Source organism: Macaca thibetana, chromosome 3, assembly GCF_024542745.1.
Source record: "Macaca thibetana thibetana isolate TM-01 chromosome 3, ASM2454274v1, whole genome shotgun sequence".
In the NCBI taxonomy this organism is placed as follows: domain Eukaryota; kingdom Metazoa; phylum Chordata; class Mammalia; order Primates; family Cercopithecidae; genus Macaca; species Macaca thibetana.
Window position 1 is genome coordinate 9,363,436 of NC_065580.1, and position 19,841 is coordinate 9,383,276.

Consider the following 19,841-nt stretch of genomic DNA (forward strand, 5'->3'; position numbering starts at 1 on the left):
AGGCAGAGAAAGGTCCTTCTAGTCATACCTGGGGGAAGACAATCAAGGAAGGGGTAAGTCCCCCACTCAGTGATGAAACCACATGTATGGCAAGAGAAATAGACAAGTCATCTATGGCTGAGTTGGGGTGGGGGCAGCAGGGCAGTTGCTAGGAAGCCCTCCTGAAGAGCAAGAAAGAGAGCAATGAATGCAGCTCTTGTATGATTCCAATGGCCCCTGTATGGAGAAGGAGGAATCTGAAGGCCCCTCTGCCTGAAATGGTCCTACAACCCCAAGTACTGGACGAGCTCCTGTCTTCTCAGTCTGGGTCTCACTGTGACAGCCCTAAAAAGAGTCAGTGACAGTCCTTGGGAGATAGCTTCCTGCATTGAGTGTGCCTGTGGAAGCAGCCAGCCGGTGTGCAGCTCATGCTGGAGCAAACGTCAACAAGGAATCGACTGCACACTGTGGCCGCCCTAGCCCAGAGTCCCTCTTCCTCCTACATTAGAATGCCCCCAGAAATTGCCCTAAGCTTCCAATAGGGAAATTACATAAATTACTCAGACCAATGTGCTAACTGTAAGGAGACTAGAGGGTTAGCAATAGTTGAAGTACTTTTACCAGCATATAGACAATTGCACATGGCATGGGAACTCCAGCCATGACCGACCTTGCCCAGGGGGTGGCTCTTCACAAAACCAGAGGTAGTAAGAAGACCTAAGGGGCCAAGGAAGTAAGAGGATAGATGAAAAGAAGGCAGTTGGGCAAATTTTCCTCTCAAATTTCCCTGCCCCACCTTCCAGAAACTATGCAATATTGCCCTCAGCAAGGAAGGAGAGAGTGGACCAGCAAGCCTCTTTTGTGATGGCAAATTCCACCTTCATAAAAGAGAACTTGTCTCCTCTGGTGAGCATGGTGTGAAGACTGGCTCCAGGTGTCCCAGCATGGCAGTCTAGGGCATGTCTAGGACTATGTAGACTGTCTAGATAATAGAATCTCTAGAATAATCTTCTCTCAGGGAGTCCTAACAGGGGTTTGGAGAGTGAAATACACACAAGGCACAGACAGAGGCAGCCCGAGGAGACCACAGGGATCAGTGAGAGTTTCCTGGGGCTGGAGTCACTACCTGCCTTATCTCACTGTGCAGAAGCCTTAGCTGGGCAAAGGAGGTAAACTCCAGCACCAGCTTCTATGGCTAAAATGGACAGTAGGTGCCCTGAAAGAAGCCAGCAGGATGGCCTCACTACCCAAGAGAGAGAATTTTTCACATCAGCCCCAATGGGATACACACTACTTATGCATAATAACTACCATGAATATTTTACCTTACCAGTACGCCATGACTGAAACAACACTTCCTCAAGGAAAACGTCCTTACCTCCTGCAGTTGCTTTGATATCCCAGTAATAGTCTTATAATATCCCTGCATCTTACCATCTAGTATTTCTTATATTTTCCATTTTTAACTTCTGTGAACATTTGTACATCTTGATCTACTTCTCTAGTTTCAAGAGCCCATGTCTGTTTCACTTGCTGTTGGGATAGGCTGTGTACGGACATGGGCTGTCACTCTGGATTAGATGGGAGCGATTGGAGGATTTCTTGCAGAGGAATGACATAAGCTGAGTTTGTCCTCTGGCTGGCCTGAGGGCACTAGGGCACATGTGTGGAAGCAGGCACACAAGGTCAGGAAGTCGTCGCCATAACCTGGATGAGAGATGATTGTAGCTTTGTCTGATGGTGGAGGCAATGAGAAGTGGTCAGATTTTGGATAGATTTTGAAGCAGTGTGAACAGGATTTGCTGATGATTTGAGAGCAGGGTGTGAGAAAAAAGGAAAAGTCAAGGATAATGCCAAGGTTTTCTGTCCTGACCACCCAGCGGGATGGGGTGGCCATTCTCTGAGATGGCCATTCTCATTGCAGCAGAAATGAAATTTGAAGGGGTGGTGGAAGTCAGGAGTTCAATCTGTGATGTATTAAATTGAATCTGTCTGTTAAATGGTCTAATGGAGATGTCAAAAATGAAGCTGGAGTTTGAAGGAGAGGAGTTAGCTGAAGATATAAATTTGAGGGTCATCATCCCATTAAAGCCGCGGGATGGAATGAGATCACTGAGGAAGTGTGAGTGAAAAGAAAAATGGTCTAGGAACTAAGACTAGGGCCCTCAAATGTTTAAAAATGGGGATGTTAAGGAGAAACCAGCAAAAGAGATTGAGGAAAAGTGGCAGAGAAGTACAAAGAAAACAACAGAAAAACAGTGACAGCCCCAATGTCAATTGAAAAAAAAATGCTACTGAGGGCTTGAGTTAAAGATGAGAATCACCCATGACACATGGTCACCAAGTGTAGGGGCCTTTGAAAACAGTATGTTGAGAATAGATAGAGCTCAAGGACAGTATCTCCAATTGAACTTTTAATGAACTCCCGTAGGCGCCAAGAAGGCAGGCAGATAAGAAAGAACATAGAAACAAGAAACTGAGTAAAAGGTTACATCTGGAAAAAGAAAGTTTGTTTTACATTGCATTCTTTCGGCTGACGTGGGGTTTATGGGGTATAAATAAAGTGAGGCGGAGGCTCTGAGCGCGGCCGCCATGTTCTCTGTGTGTCTTTGTCTTTTGTGTGTTCTTTCATTCTCCACCACCCCCGGCACGGACCCCAACAAGTGGCGCAGCGAGCAGGGTCAGCAAGGGTGAGTAGGGGAGAACAAGAAGGGGAACCCCCTAGGGGCGGGTAAGGCCCAGATATTGTTAAGGGGAACCTTCTTAAGCTTTCATTATGGGGAATTCCATCTCTCTGGCCTCAGAATATTTACGGCTGTTTCAAGGACTGTTGCTGTCTATAGGAGTAGAAGTGAAAGAAAAAGACTTTGAAGTGATTGTTTGCCCATGTTGAACAACATTGTTACTGGTTTCAGTATCAGACTAAAGTGCAGCTGAATCGCAGAGAATGGTTACAGGTAGTAAAAACGCTGCTTAGAGCTCTCCAGTTAGGGGATATTATGCCTCTAAAATTGTGGACCTTGTGTTACTCTATCACCAGACTTTAGAGTTACTTGAGACTGATTCAGAGTGTGGTGATGTAGCCACAGGAGGAAAGGTATCTGAGGATTTGGGAAAAAAATAAATCTGAAATGGAGCCCATTTGTGCCAGGATAACAGAGGATGGGGGGGGGTAGCAAAAGGGGGAGAAGAGAAAAAGCCAGCTTTTCCTTCTTCTAAGGGAAATTCTGACATGCAGTGTATTATGAAAATGCTTCAACAAATATTACAGATATATTCTTCTAATTCACCTTTGCGAGCTTTCCCTGTTTCTTTTCCTTCTGCCCTGTTAAAAGAGGATTTTCCAGAGCCTCCAACCCCCCCGGCTTCCTTATCTTTACCTTTGTTTGGCAAAGTTGAAGCCCTGTTCACATCAGACATACTTTAAATTTATACTAAACACCTGTTTAATATGTCAAAACCAGTGTATATGTATATCTTGTTGTTTGTTAAAATATTATGAGTATTTCAATAGTCAATAAATGAGCACATTAATATTAACTATTAATATTAATATAGTATTAATAACCCCAGCTAGGAAATTGTTATATTATAGGGGTGCATAGGTTCCACCAATTTACACTCCAAACAGAAATTGAGTATTCGAGTTGCTTAACACCTTAACTACCTCTTGATATTTTCTGTGTTTTTAAATTTTAACCATTGTATTGTGTATGTAATGATTCTCAATTTGGTATTAATATACATATTTCCTAGTGAGTAATGATGTTAGACATATAGGTTTATTGTCATTTCTTTGTTCTGCTACTTTTGGTTGAGTTATTTGCCTTTTCTTATTAATATGTTGGGATTCGTTATATTTGGAGATATGAGTACTATTATATATACTTTTAATTTAAAAAAATTTTTAAGGAGCTAGATCTGTTTCCATTTATTTGTGCTTCTTTTGCTCCTAATGCTTAGTTTTCAAATGGTGGCAATAATGTCCAATTTAATGCCTTACAAATTAAATTTTTAAAAAGAAATGAAAGCTGCCATTTCTAACTATGGACCTCAATCTCCTTTTATCCTTGGTCTTCTTGATATTTTTCATCAGAAAATTTGATAATTCCTATAGACTGAAAGACTTTAGAGAAGACTTTTCTTGATCGTTCTCAGTGGTTACAATTGCACAGCTGGTAAATGAACAAGGCACATGTACAGGCTAGGAAAAATATTATGTGTGATCCCCCTGGACCCACTGAGGAACAACTCACAGGCATGGGCCAATATGCTACTCTTAATGCTCAGGCTGGTCTGGATGATGTTGCCTTTACTCAAATCAAGACTTTGTTTTTAAGGGCCTAAAATAAGGTAGAGATAACAGGAAAATGTTCCCTTTCCTCTGTGAAAATTTTACAGGACACAAATGAACTATATCCAGATTTCGTAGCCCGTCTTCAGGATGCTGTCTTCAAAATTGTGGGTGCTGGCCTTGCTTCAAACATTTTGTTACAAACATTGTCTTTTAAAAATGCTTATGCTGACTGTTAAAAATTGTTAAAATCGTTAAAGGCCAATGGGGCCAATTTAGATAAATATATTAAAACTTGTGTTAGTATTGGAGGGACTATTTATAATGCTCAATTATTTGCTAGAGCTTTGTCTAAAGCCTTAAAAGAAAATAACAAACAAGGTGTTTACTTTCAGTGTGGTAAACCTAGACATTTCAAAAAAGAATGTCATAAAAATTGAACACTTTTATCCCTCGAGGCAGAAAGCTGCCTTCAGAGGTGTACAAATGTTGTGATAAAGGTCGACATTAGACAAATAAATGTCGTTCCAAAACTGATAAAAGTGAAAATTTACTGTCTCCTCTCCTGAGAAACGGGAGCCGGGGCCCACAGGCTTGGGGCCCCAACAATTACAATACAAGTCTACTACAATATTCAGTGAGCAATGGCCTACAACATTAAGAAATAAATTCAAGTCCTCCTTAAGGATCCCACACCTCACCCCAGTTTCTCAGCTTTATGCGACAACTAAGCAGAGCGCCACTGCTGACTTAGCTATTACTCAGCCTTATACTTTGTCTCCTAATAGAGGAGTATATAAATTAGCTATTAGAGTGTGTGGCCCTTTGCCAAAAAGACATATAGGACTTTTGTTAGGTCAAAACAACAGTACTATATAAAAGTTAATGATGATTTCAGAAATCATTAATCTTGATGTTACTAATAAAATTCTTATTATGGTACAAGTTCACAATTTATACGCCTAAAAACAGAAAAACGTATTCTCAATAAAGAGGGTTTGATAGCACAAAAAAAAACTGTTTTTTAAGAAACTTTAGTTTCTAATCAAAAGCCCTTATGTTCATTGCACATTAATGAAATAGTTTTAAAAGAGTTAATTAATACAGAGATAAATATGTCTATCATTTGTTTAAATTATTGGCCTATACAATAAAAAAAAAGACAAGTTTCAGTTATACTCACTGGCTTAAGTGCTGCTTCTGTGGTTTATCAAAACGTAAAACCTTTAACCTGTGTCGGTCCTAAAAGTCAACAAGGTCAAATGTTTTTTTATATTATTCCTATCAATATTAATCTTTAAAGACAAAATCTTTCATAACAATTTGGTGCTTTTTTAAACATTCTTCATATTTCCTCAGCTGTCAAAAATATGTTCAAAATGAGCTACAATCCTTTAAACTCATAGCCACTGTTCACCAGCCTCAAGTTTTATAATTAAAGTGTAAAACGACCACTCCTCTTTAAATAAAACAGTGGCCATTATCTAAAAAAATACTTAAAATTTAAAAAAAAATAAGTCAAAAAACAAATGGCCGAGAGAAATCTAAAGCCACATACTTCTGCATAGAATTCCCGTCTTTGTCTTGTTCTTAAAACTATAAATGTTTACATTCAACCTAAAAAAAGTTTACAGCCCGGTCTTCCTAATCCTGCCCTTATCCCACAAAGTTAAAACCAGAGAAAAACAACAAGATGCTTTTGTATCATTACAAACTCAGCTTTCTTTCTACTCACTTAATATTGCCACAAAAAAAATTTAACTAAATTTTCTTATTCAATATTTAGGTTCTACCTTGGGGGCACAAAATATTCAACCCCATAAAATTCAAATTCGACGTAATCATTTAAAAACATTAAATGATTTTCAAAAGCTTCTAAGAGACATTAATTAAATGCGTCCAGTTTTAGAAATACCAACATATCAGTTATAACATCTTTTTTCTATTCTAGAAAGAGACAGTGACTTAAACAACTCACGCCATTTAACTCCTTTGGCTTTACAGAAACTCCAGCTTGTTAAAAAACAACTTCAAAAGGCCCTTCCTTTTGTTTATTTCATACTTTACCTTCTCCCACAAGAATGATTCATCAAACTAGTCAACCACTAAAATAGATCATTTTGTCCAATAAAATATCTAAACGCTTGACTACTTATATCGATCGTTTAGCTAAACTGATCATCAAAAAACGACATCACTGTCAACAACTTTGAAGAAGAGATCCTTCCTTAATTATTATTCCTCAATTCACTCATAATCAGATCACTTATCTTCTTACAACTTCTGATTCTTGGCAAGTTGCTTGCGCTTCTTTTGTTAGACAATTTTCTACCCAATATCCTAAGTCTCCAATCTTTTCATTTTTTAGGCAACATTCTGTGTTGCCTTTCTCACCAATTTCTATATTTCCTGTTCAAGGTCCCACCTTTTTTACGGACGCTAATAACAATGATAAGACTAGATATTAGAGTGTTCATCAATCTCGAGTTACAGTTTATCCTTATCCCTCAATACAACAAAAAAAACTATTTACTATTCTCATGGTCTTACTTGATTTCCCTACTACTAGTTATAACATTGTTAGTGATTCTCAATACGCCGTTTATGTTACTTCTTACATTTCTCAGGCCACTTTACCTCTTTGTACTACTTCTTCTCTTCAAAAACTCTTTTCCTTGTTATCTTCTACTTTGAGCCAACGTCGAGCTCCTTTATTCATCACTCATCTTCGTTCTCATTCTCAATTTCCTAGACCATTAGTTCATGATAATACTCAGATTGATTCATTTTTAATCAGCCACCTACATGCTACAAAACAAAACAAGCTCGTTCTCTTATTCGAGCTTGTCTTTCCTGTGCTCCTTTAAACATTCCATCCTTCCATCCTGGGGTTAATCCACAAGGTGTCCCTTCTTTTAGACGATTAAAATATGTTCATCATACCATTGATACCTTTTCTCATTTTCAAATGGCCACTCCGTTGCCATCTGAAAAAGCTAATTCTGTTATTACACATCTCTTAGCTTGTTTCGCCATCATGGGCATTCCTCTTATACTTAAAACTGATAATGCCCCTGCCTATGTCTCTCATAAATTACAAGTTTTCTTACAGCAATACAATATTCAACATATCACCAATATCCCGGACAACAGTCAAAGTCAAGCCATCATTAAGCGCGCAAATTTAACTTTAAAAACTCAACTACTAAAACAAAAAGGGGGAAAATGAGCCCCCCAGAAACCAGATTTTGAAACCAGATTTTGAAGGTTCTTTTTACCTTAATTTTTTTTTTTTTTTTTTTTTTTTTTTTTTTTTTTTTTTTGAGACGGAGTCTTGCTCTGTCGCCCAGGCTGGAGTGCAGTGGCCGGATCTCAGCTCACTGCAAGCTCCGCCTCCCGGGTTCACGCCATTCTCCTGCCTCAGCCTCTCGAGTAGCTGGGACTATAGGCGCCCGCCACCTCACCCAGCTACTTTTTTTGTATTTTTTAGTAGAGACGGGGTTTCACTGTGTTAGCCAGGATGGTCTCGATCTCCTGACCTCATGATCCGCCCGTCTTGGCCTCCCAAAGTGCTGGGATTACAGGCTTGAGCCACCGCGCCCGGCCACCTTAATTTTTTTGAATCAATGGAGACAATTGCAAGATTCCGCTGCCGTAACCCATCTTTCCTCACCTCCCTCGGTGATAGTCCCCGCTGACAGTTTAAAGCTTTGGTATCCTAATGAAGAAGGTTAGTATGTTCAAGGGCAAGTTCTAAAACAGGGACGGGGCTATGCTCTTGTCCTTACAGGGAGCGGACCTGAGTAGTTTCCTACAAGATGATTAAAACCCTGTTGAAAAGAAAACTAGATTCAGCATACATTTCTTGTTTTGTTGGATGTGCCTCGGTGGGGGACTTATTTCTCTTAGTGAGGCTTTGTATGAATATTGGACTTATATTCCCTTTCCGCCCTTGTATCAGGGAGTCGCCTGGGGGGAGGCGGAAATTAAGGTTTTCACCAATGACACTACTTGGATGCCGTCCCCCTATATAGACAAGGACAATATAGAACGAAAAACGAGAATTATAAACAACACATATCAATTTGGAGTGGAAAGAGTTCCAATATGTATGGGAAATAGTTCTCATTGTCTCCGAAAATCGCATGAAGCCTGGGCTGTTTGTTATAATCATAGTCATGTGGCTGCTAATACTGTTATTATTGTAACTAAAAGTTTTTAATATAATCATACTATATATAGTAATGAAACTATTCCTAGTTCTTTACTTTTTTGTCCTATTCTAGAGGTTTCTCCTAATATTGAGGTGCTGGAGTGACAACAATGTCAGGGAACTAAACCCCAAATTTTATTAGAATACAATGGAATGTAAATAACTGATTAGAGTGTGCACGGTGATTTTCAAATAAAATTTAGTCACATACCTTTGAAATGACACTGGGTAAATAAAAGTATTGCTGCTAACAGTAATGAAACCTTAATATGGCATAAAAGAGGCCTGAAGTACAGAGTCATCTTTGGAAGTTGTTAGCTGCAGGCGATGCCATTAACACTTTTGTGGGGAATATGTCCCTTAATCTTTCTAACCCAAATAACTCCTTTCATATTCAGTTATATTGGAATACCTCCCAATATATTATTACTTGTGTCCGTAAGCCCTACCTATTATTAGCGGGAAATTTGACATGTGATAATAATACGGGAATTGTTAATTGTACAGATACGTGTACATTTTTGTCTTGCCTCAATCATTCTTGGTGGCACAACTTTACTAGAGATATTTATATCCTCAGGACTCATAAAGAAATTTAGCTACCTGTTAACCTTACGCAACCGTGGGGAGCATCACCTCTTGAAACTTATACTTAGACTTCTCTCCAGTGAACCCGCCATGCCCTTAGACTTATAATTGCCTCGGTGATGAGCCTTGTCGCCATCGCCTCCACTGCGGCCGTAGCAGGGCTCGCTCTACATCAAAGTATACAAAATGCTGAATTTGTGCAGCAATGGCACGAGCAATCTCACCGGTTATGGCTTCAACAACGAAACATTTATTCTCAACTTGCTGAAAGATTGGACAACATAGAGCAAGCATTGACATGGCTTGGAGATCAGCTCACTGTACTCAGTACTCAGATGACATTACAATGTGATTGGAACTCCACTCAATTTTGTGTAACACCTGTGCCTTTTAACATCTCTCAAAATTAGACCATAATCCGAAAATTATTAATAGGCCATAAAAATATTAGTTTAGACATCCCAGAGCTCACTCAGAACATTTCCGAAGCATTTCGACAACAATTACATGTGTTGTCTGAAACCATAACCCTGCAAGAGCTGGGTCAACGCCTTACTGCCTTTAACCCATAGACCCAAATGAAAACATAGATTTCTACAATCTCCAAAAATATATTGTTTTGGGCACTCGAATTGGGTCTACTTCTTTTGGTGATCCGATGCTCCCTCCGTCGCCTCCAAAAACAAAAAAAAACACAGAAACAAATATAGGCTACCTTTTTAAGACTGAGGCAAAACAAAACAAAAAGGGGGAAATGCAGGGGCCTTTGAAAACAGTATGCTGAGAATAGATAGGGCTCAAGGACAGTATCTCCAATTGAACTTTTAATGAACTCCCGTAGGCGCCAAGAAGGCGGGCAGATAAGAAAGAACATAGAAACAAGAAACTGAGTAAAAGGTTACATCTGGAAAAAGAAAGTTTGTTTTACATTGCATTCTTTCGGCTGACGTGGGGTTTATGGGGTATAAATAAAGTGAGGCGGAGGCTCTGAGCGCGGCCGCCATGTTCTCTGTGTGTCTTTGTCTTTTGTGTGTTCTTTCATTCTCCACCACCCCTGGCATGGACCCCAACAACCAAGGACTGTGACAAGCACAATCTCAGTGATTGGGTGGGTGTTCTCCTGGGAAGCCCTCCTGACCCTCTTGATGGGCGGGACCCCAGCCACATGCTCCCATGGCACCTGTATGTCTATCAAAGCACACACAGTTTGCCATAACTGCTGCAAATATGTGCCTGTAGGGTTCCCTGTATATCGTGAATGGCCAATACATATATGAATGTGCTCAAATGTGTCAACAAAAAGAGAGGATATATTGATGGAATGAGATCTCAGGGAAAGCCAAGGGGTGGATGAAGAACACAGGATGTGCTCTAGAGAGGAGCAGGCAGGCTTTTCCTCTTAGCCTGGAGGGGATGAGGAGGTGAAGATGCAGAGCAGCAGAGGATGCTGGGGGGCCTCCATGGCCTTGGTCTTCTCAGCCAGGTAGAAAACAAAGTCTTCCAAAGAGAATCAAGGAGGTAGGGTGGGAATCATTACTTGGCAAGAAGGGCAAAGCATGAAGCAAGCACTGTGGGAAATGGAGAAGAGGTGAATTAGAAAGGAATAGAATCATTGCTCATTAGAGAGAGGCACTGGTTGAGGTCAAACTGGTGTAGATTTCCAGTGGGACCATTTGCCTGGCTCTACAATTTACTCCAGCAAAGACTGGCTCCCCCAGAGAAAAGGTGGAAAAGGCCAAAGGCGTGTGTATCCCCAGAAGCAGAAGGGCTAATGAGGGAGGTAGACAGACCACAGGCCAAGCTCTCAAAGGAGCCGGAATCGTGACTGAGAGGCCAAACATGGGGTCAATAATGGGCAGGCAGATAGCTGAGCCCCAAGGTGGCCCTGGGGTCATGGGAACAGAGAGAGGTGGACAAGATTAAGGTCAAAATGAGGATAATGAAACATTTTCGGTAACAGTAAGAACATGTAAACATCAGAAAACATGTCATAAAAGGACTTTTGTGATTCTAAGATCTTGAAAGGGAATGGTTTAAGTGGTGATCAGGTTTGGCTATGAATGCTGAACACGCAAAATAACAAAGGATGGAAGCAAAACAAAAACAAGCAAATAAACCAGAAGCTTCCTTTTCTCCCACATAGAAGTCCACAGGTAGGTGGTCCAGGGATGGCTTTCCATAGGGTCAAGAACCCGAGTTCTTCTTTCTGGCTGTCTGGCCAGCTTGGCTTTCATTCCAGTATGCCATCACCCACATTAGCATCTCATCGACCTCCCCGCCAGTAGGAAGGAGGAAAGACAAGCCTCTCCATGTAAGTACACCCATCACTTTCACCTGCATCTCATTGACCAGCCTTGTGCCTGTGGCCTCACAGCTCCAGGGGATCTGGGAAGTGCAGTTTTCCTTCTGGGAAGCTGTGTGCTCAGCTGATAACCAAGAAGCAACGTAGAAGACACTGGTGGAAAACTCTGAACCTCTGCCTTACCGCACACCTTGAGAGCCGCAGTGAGCGGAGTTTGTGAACATTCCTAGAGCCAGGAAGATGAAAATCTGGTGAGGCCTTAGCATTGGAAGCACATTGCTGTGGAGTTTGACATTCCTGAGGATGAAAGCAGGAGGAGGTGAGGAAAATATGATTGTTAGCCTGGTTCTAAAAATTTCCACTAAGTTTGTGGAGAAGACACAAACATGGAGAGGAGAGCGTGGTGGAAGGAAATGGCTTTGAGAGAGGAGAAGCAGGGAGGGATGGTGGAGGAGCTGGGGTTTGGGGGCAACGTGGAGAACGAGGCTGAGAAGGAGAACCCACCCTCTCAGTTCTGGAGGTTGAAGGGGAGGGATGGCTTCAGGGGAAAGCCGGCCTTCAGGTGTAAAAGGAGGGATGAAAAGACAGACTCGCAGAGCAAGGCTAAGGAGGAAGGAGACTGTTTACAGAATAGCTGGAGGGCTGGCGGGCTTGGGTGGAGGAGCTGAAACAGTAATGGGGATACAGGAAGGAGGCTGTCCGGAGAGACCATTTTCACTATCAGAAGGCATTGGATGGCAGGGACGGGAAAGGGGCAAGTACCCAAGTTCTAGGCCAAAGCTCTAAGTGTTTGTGAAACTAGAACAGCAAAAACCACTTCTTAAAAAATTTAAGTTTTTGTGGGTAGAAAGTAGTATATATATTTACAGTGTATATGAACTGTTGTGAAACAGGCCTGCAATGTGAAATAAGCTCACTATGGGGAATGGGGTGTCCAACCCCTCTAGCATTTCTTGTTTGAGTTACCAATGCCACTTTTTGGAGGAAAAAAAAGTACTAAATAAAAAATTCGAATATCTTGTTAACAAAAGGAATCTGCTTTAATGAAAAGGAAATTATGAAGCATGACACCAAAGATAAAAGAAGTGTTATTATTCAGGCCCCTACATCTTATACTAAGAAGAAAGGTCACAGGATACAGAATATTTTCAGCTCAGGGGAGTAGAGCAAAGTGCCATTTGCTAAACGATCAAATTAGACAGAGCCTCAAGTGACACTACACTTGACCAGGCTCTGTCTTCAGTACTTGCTTCTCTGTTGTGTTTTCTTGCCATCCAATGTAAAGATAATAAGACTTTGTTGCTGTCACATAGTTTTATTACAAGAACCTGTTTTTAACCTATCTAAAGTGGAAACTTCTGTTGTTCATAGAAATCAAAAGAATTAGTAAACGTATTTTAGGTAGTTCTGAAAAAGATTCATAAAAGGTGATTAGTGTAAGGGATACTAAAAATCACGAATTGTGCTTCTGAATTCTATGCTGTATAGCTGAACCTCCATGAATTTTGAGATTTTGTACCAAAAAAGCTGTTTGTTCTCTAAAACACAGAATGCTATCACATCCTTGAGCTTTTGAGATGGTTGATATAATCCCTTCTGCAGAAGTTTGCTTTTAAAGCTTAAATATGACATAAAATTGCCTTTGATAGTTACAAAATTTAAACACAACATGGAACTTTACTTATATTTTAACCTGTTGACATTTCATCCTCTGCAAACTCTCTTGGCCTTATAAGGGCTCACTCACTGAGCTATAAATCCTCGTGGTTTGTCTTGGAATTAGAAGACCAATACCACCCCATCCCAGGGGGAATGCCTGGATCGAGAAGGGGAAAAATTAAGACAACTAGGAAATGCTGAAACAGCCTTTGTTCGTGAAGATGCTGTTCTGGTCCAGTTTTTGTTTTTTTTTTTCTCCCCAAGATGGAGTCTTGCTCTGTTGCCCAGGCTGGAGTGCAGTGGCGTGATCTCGGCTTACTGCAACCTCCACCTCCCAGATTCAAGAGATTCTCTTGCCTCAGCCTCCACAGTACCTGGCATTACAGGCATGCACCACCATGCCCAGCTAATTTTTGTATTCTTAGTAGAGATGGGGTTTCACCATGTTGTCCAGGCTGGTCTCGAACTCTTGACCTCGTGATCCGCCTACCTCGGCTTCCCAAAGTGGTGGGATTACAGGTGTGAGCCACCGCACCCAGCCACAGGTCCAGTTTCAAGTACTGTACACTTAAGTGTGAAAGGAAAATAAATCTTGGGGCCCCCAAATCACTAACGTGAAGGGAAAAGTCCAGCGGGGAACTGCTTAGGGCAAACCTGCCTCCCATTTTATTCAAAGTCGCCCCTCTGCTCACTGAGACAAATGCATATCTGATTGCCTCCTTTGGAGAGGCTCCTCAGAAGCTCAAAAGAGTGCAACAATTTGTCTGTTATCTACCTGTGACCTGGAAGCCCCCTCCCTCCTTTCAGTTGTCCTGCCTTCACCTCAAGTTGTCCTGCCTTCACCTCAAGTTGTCCTGCCTTCACCTCAAGTTGTCCCACCTTTCCGGACTGAACCAATGTACATCTTACACATATTGATTGATATCTCATGTCTCCCTAAAATGTATAAAACCACCACATTCTACCCTCACCATTTGCTGGTTCCAGAAAAAGTGAAATCTTTACTCTACTGTCTAATAGAAAAGAAGTTAAAATATAGGCACCTATTTAAAATGTCAAAATTGAAAAGCCAGAGGGGTTATCTGGATTTGAACTGGTGTCCTGTTGGATCTGTAGTCCAATACTCTACCCCTGAGCTATACCCTATCCTGCTATTGTGTGGGTTAATTAATATCTTTGACTTTTATAGTCATACCCAGATCACCAGGAACCTATGAGATGCCACTTCACGATGGAAGCTCATAGGAGCTGCCAGACCCACCTGAGTGAAAACTCACTGACCTTGTGTATAACAGGAGGCAGTCTCTCCTCCTCAGATACCCCGGATCCTGTGTCTTCCCTGCCTTGAGTTCCTGCGTGGGGGTGGCAGCCTGGAAAAGCACTGCTAGAATGGCCTTCAGAGTCACCCTCCAGTTCCTGTCACGGTGGACACCCACAAAAGAAACTTCGTGTGACTGACGTGTCTGTTCTAACACACTTAATGACAGAGTTGGGTCTGACCCTCTGGGCCCGGTATTCCATTCAGGGCACTTTCAACACAACTGCAATCTAGGACAAAGATGATTCTTCCAGCTCCACTTCCTCAGTTAATATACATGGAGAATGATGGAGAAGGAGCAACTCCAAGAAATAGTGAGACGGCAGTAGCTGAGTGGATTTTGGAATCCCCAAAAGCCTTAAAATGGCCAATGTTAACCTAGTTTCAAGGACCAAAAAATGTTGCAGGAGAACAACCCCACTTGACTTTTTCATTGTTTTTTTAAGTGACAGAGTATTGCACTGTTACCCAGGCTGGAGTGCAGTGAAACAATCATAGCTCACTGCAGCCTCCAACTCTTGGGCTCAGGCAATCCTCCTGCCTCAGCCTCTCAACTAACTGGGACCACAGGTGTGTGCCACCATACCCAGCTAATACTTTTTATTTTTATTATTTTTTTTTTTGTAGAGCAGACGTCTCACTATGTTGCCCAGGCTGGTCTGAAACTCGGGGCCTCAAGCGATCCTCCTGCCTTAACCTCCCAAAGTGCTGGGATGAGCCACTGTGTCCAGCCTCCCTCATGACCTTTCTGATGGCAGGCAGAGCCCTGTCCCTCTTAGAAGGAACACTTGGAGTAACACTTGGGTTAGCTCGTTTTCACCTCCTCATCTATGCCAAGGCCCTGCCTCTTCTGTTGTTACAGGAGCTGGTAAACTGTCCCATCTGTGAACTGTCTTTCCCTCCTACTGGAATTTCCTCCTTTACCCACAGGCCTTTTGCCTTGTAGCCCTGGCAGCCTTCTCAGAAGGCAGCTAAGGCAGCCACTCCTCTCCACTCCTGATCTGAGGACCTGGGAAACACTGAATTCCACAGTGATTTCTATGATGATGTTAAATTCCTTCAAGAGACACACAGATGGTCACTTAAGTCCAGACTGCACTTTGCCCCACTGCTCATGTCCTCCAGGACACACCATGGGACACACCATGAAAGCACTAGTTCCCCTAGGGGCCATATTGCCATGGAGGTAACACCTCTGTCTCCTCTAACAAGAATAAGCCCCTTTTCCAAGGTAATCCGGGAGTAGGATCTTCCAGGCAACAGGGCAGGGACTGATCAGCACATTGTTGTCTTGATAACAGAGGTAAATTATCATGCAGGGTGACCCGCAAAAAGGCCACAGTGAGAGTGGAAGCAGTGGTCTTCTACTGAGTCCCGTAACAAGTGGTGAAAGGAAGGCTGGACTCAGGGATGTTTGCAGAATGGTCTAGGCCAATCTCCTCACTTTACATATGAGGCAAGGGCTGACTGACTTGCCCAAGGATCTCGACTGGTTAATGACAGAACTGATGGGTCTCCTGACTCCCAGTTCCCCCTACAATATCCCTGGTGCACATGTCCCAGCCTAGACAATGCTTGGGTATGTTTGATGCCTCTGCTGGATTTTTTTTTTTTTTAATCCAGGACCTTACAATGAAGCTAAAGAAGCTTCAGAGTGCCTCCCCTGCACCAGCTCTGTGCCTCCTTCTACATTTGTAATTTTATGAGGCTTTTTCTTAATAATGTTCTTCCAGATTACACAAGCTTCAGACCCATAAAACATGGGTCCACCCCTAGCAGAGGAGATGTGTCACTTGAGAGGGGAAGGAATCACGTGGAAGAGCTGAAGGGAAAAAGAAAAAAACAGGATAAACCCTAGGGGCAGGTCCGGGGACATTCTCCTACAGCTCATGGGGTGAGTAGGGTGATTTTACCCTCTGTGGGATTTACTCCAAAAGACAAACGATGCCAAGGGCTCCAGGCAGGAAATGTCTAAACCCCCTCATTTGAGGGACAATCACCCAGAGATGAGAGGCATCAGAGAATAGCTGGGTAGTGCCTGTGACCTGAAGAAGAAAGTCGGATGCAGGAGCATTGGCAACACTATGAGTAAGGTCTTCCCCCACACGACTCCTGGGGCAATTCCATTTTTATACACAAACAAGAATGCAACCCAGATGATGCCCGGGCTGTACATTCAGCCCACACTGATGAAGAGAAACTAGGGGAGAACAGCCGGGCGCGGTGGCTCATGCCTGTAATCCCAGCACTTTGGGAGGCCGAGGCGGGCGGATCACCTGAGGTCCTGAGTTCGCGACCAGCCTGACCAACATGGAGAAAACCCGTCTCTACTAAAAAAAACTACAAAATTAGCCTGGCGTGGTGGTGTAATTCCAGCTACTCAGGAGGCTGAGGCAGGAGAATGGCTTGAACCCTGGAGGCGGAGGTTGCAGTGAGCCAAGATCGCGCCATTGCACTCCAGCCTGGGTAACAAGAGTGAAACTCCGTCTCAAAAAAGAAAAAAAGGAGAAACTAGCAGAGAATGTTCAGATCCCAGTCCCTAAGCCTGGCAAGCCCCGTAGACTCCGCACCACATGGAGCAGTTTCCCCAGCTGGAAAGAGCCCCGCTCAGCCCAGGAATCTGAAGAGCAATGCGCCTCTGTAACCACGTGGGGGCGCCCGTCCAAGGCGTCCTCCATCCCCAGCCTCTTAAGGACTTTTAAATTTTTATTTTTCTCTCCTTGTTTAAAAATACTGTCCTTGTTATTGAAAAATAAAAACATGAATTGGGAAAAGGCCTGTGGTCTATTAAAGAAAACTGCTTAGTCTATGTTGACATATGTATGCTTCCAAACTTTCAAAACTATAGATATATATAACGTATATAGAGTATATATAACTATATATAGTATATATAACGCTATATATAGAGTATATATAACGCTACATATCATGTCATATATTGTTTTAAAGTGTTAATTTCAAAACAAAGACAGGATCGTTCTGGACAGGCTTTTTCTCTTAATTATCTCTTTCTCTTAAATATCTCTTTTTCTCTTAAAGTATCATGAACATCTGTCCATACCAAGTTCTTCCCCAAAATGTTCAATGATGGTATTGCGTTCCATTGCTCATGCCATTAAAAAATATTTACTGTAGTAAACACATGGTAGAAAATGTTAAGTGGCGTCTACCGGTATATTCCTATTGTTCGAAGTATTTATTCCACTTCAAACACAGATGGGGGGTGAGTTATAGTTGCCCCCCGAAAACAGCCCAAACCTCCAGGCCCCGGACCTCAGGCGGCAGAAGTGCCTGTTCGGGCGCGCCAGGGCCCAGCTGGGCGAGGGGGCCACACTGCCCAAGGTCACCGGGGAGGGCCCTGCCAGTGCACCCGGGCCAGCGCAGTGACTGCGCGCGCGCACTCGGCAGTCGGGGGATGGGTGAGGGGTCGGCCAGGGGTCGCGGGGTCAGCGCCGGGTCGCGGGCCAGGCGGGCTTCGCGCCTGCAGTTCGCCTCCGGAGCTGCAGGTGGGGCTGCGCGGCTGCCTGCCTCCAGGAAGCCTCAAGTGCCTTAGTCGGCCGCGCCGGCTCCCAGGATACAGCGTGGACCTGCCGGGCGCTAAAGGTGTTGGTGCGACTGCGGGCGGCTCCAGGCAGGGGTAGCCAGGGAGAAGCGGCGGCGGGGGGCAAGGCCGGGCGGGCGCAGTCTGCGGAGAGCACTGGGAGGCGGGGCCTGCGTGGGGCCGCGCGCAGCACCGCGGCGACTTTCTTCGGGCCGCGACGGACAGCGCAGGGCCACGGAGGAGGTGGCCGCGGCTCCGGTAAGGGCGATCAGCGCGCGCACGGACTTGTGGCCTGGGTGCCCCGGGCGACCCGGGCCCGGCACACGGGGGCTCCGGCAGTCGGACCGTACTAACGCGCCTGGGGCTCCGGGGAACCGGAGCGCGGGGTCCGCCGGGGCCTACTGCGCCTGCCAGCCGGGACCCCCACTCCGGGCCGAGCCGGAGGGCTGGCGGAACGGTTGTCTCCGCCCCGGGCCGCCCCACGCCAAGTTCCTTGGCCTCTCCGGGGCTTCCTGCGCCCGCCCCAGCCGCTGTACCCTAAGTCTGCGTCTCTCCACCCGAGGCTCCTTTCTCTGCCTGGCGCTTTGCCTGTGGGTCCCTCCCCCAGCTCCTCCCAGCGGCTTAGTGGTACCTGGGAGTTGTGTGGCTTCGAATCCGCATACACCGACACCCCTTACTTGCCCAGCTCCCCGGGGTCGGCGCGGAAGGGGATATAGAGCCAGGTACTGCACCAAGCCCTGTTGAGGCGATAGTCTGTCTTTCTGTCCTCACAGCAAGCCAGTGGGATGGGTACTGGTGTTAATCTCTGTCATGCAAAAGAAAAACCTGGGGCCTAGAGAAGTTAACTTGCCTAGGCTGGCACACCTGGAAGCGTGAAAAGACACACAGTGGCTGTGTGTTCAAGGACCAAGCAGACAGGTACGCGGGCAATAATTGTGCAAAACAGAAAGGGGTGAGTGCTGGCGCCCAGGTGGAAGCTTGCGGTGGGCTCCGGGGGAAGGAGCGTCAGGGGGCCGCCTGGTACCGCCGTCCACCCCTCATGGCCTGATGCTCTCCTGATGTTCTGCGCCTCTGTGATTTGAGCCCGGCTTTTAGGGAAGGCTAAGATTTCAGGCCCAACTAGACCCGTGGTGCTTTCAGGTAGGGAGGAGTGCCTGGGCAAAGGCGCAGAGAGACGGGACAGTGCAGGGCGTGTTGAGGAACAGAAAAGAGTCCATGAGCCTGGAGAAGATGGTTTTGGTTTGAGGCAGTGGGAAAGGAGTCTGCAGAGAGAGACTAGGAAGGGGCCTGCATGGCTGGACTTCATCCTGCGGGTGGGCAGTGGGTGAGGGATCCAGCTCCTCTTACCATCAGCTCCTCTCAAGCAAAGAGTTTCGGCTCCCGTGGCAGGAGTCTAACGACAGCCCCACATATTCCAGCCACCAGACAGTAAGAATCTGGGCTGGAGCGAGCAGCGCACAGTCGCCACCTCCCACCACATAGTGTGAAGGCCTTACACAGGGCTTCCTGGCCCCATCAGAATTGTAAGAAAACCATGCACCTTGTTGTCCATCTGTAAAAGACTAATATTTTCTTAATAAAGTAGTTTATGCAGAGGTCCCTTTCATGCCACACAAAGACCGTAATAATGCACGTGGAGGATGGGGAGGATTTCAGTGGATGGGGAGCTGGTGACCAGTTGAAAGGAAGCTTCTGGAGTAAACTCTTGGCGTTTGACTTTACGTGACAGGGACTGATCTAAGAAAGGAGAGGTGAGGGAAGGAACAGTGGCCTTAGGTGGAGGGCGGACTCAAACCCAGCACCAAGCCAGCTCACCTGGGTACTTGCAGGGCCGCCTACTCCTTGAGAGCAAGACTCCCACCCACATTGGGGTTTTCGCTTAGAAACAGTTCAGCTTGTCCAGAACCTCCCAGCCTTGAAGACCCCTTAGAGTCCTACCTTCTT

General features: G+C 44.5%; 1 pseudogene across 1 annotated transcript in view; it reads left to right on the forward strand.

Moving 5' to 3' along the window:
- The first annotated feature begins 15,533 nt into the window (after positions 1–15,533).
- The window catches only part of LOC126950782 (uncharacterized), a 47,693-nt pseudogene continuing 43,385 nt past the window's right edge, over positions 15,534–19,841 (forward strand). The window contains exons 1-3 of the transcript XR_007724295.1: positions 15,534–15,539; positions 17,608–17,900; positions 17,960–18,155. The product of XR_007724295.1 is annotated as an uncharacterized LOC126950782 (transcript). The remainder of the gene's footprint in view (positions 15,540–17,607; positions 17,901–17,959; positions 18,156–19,841) is intronic.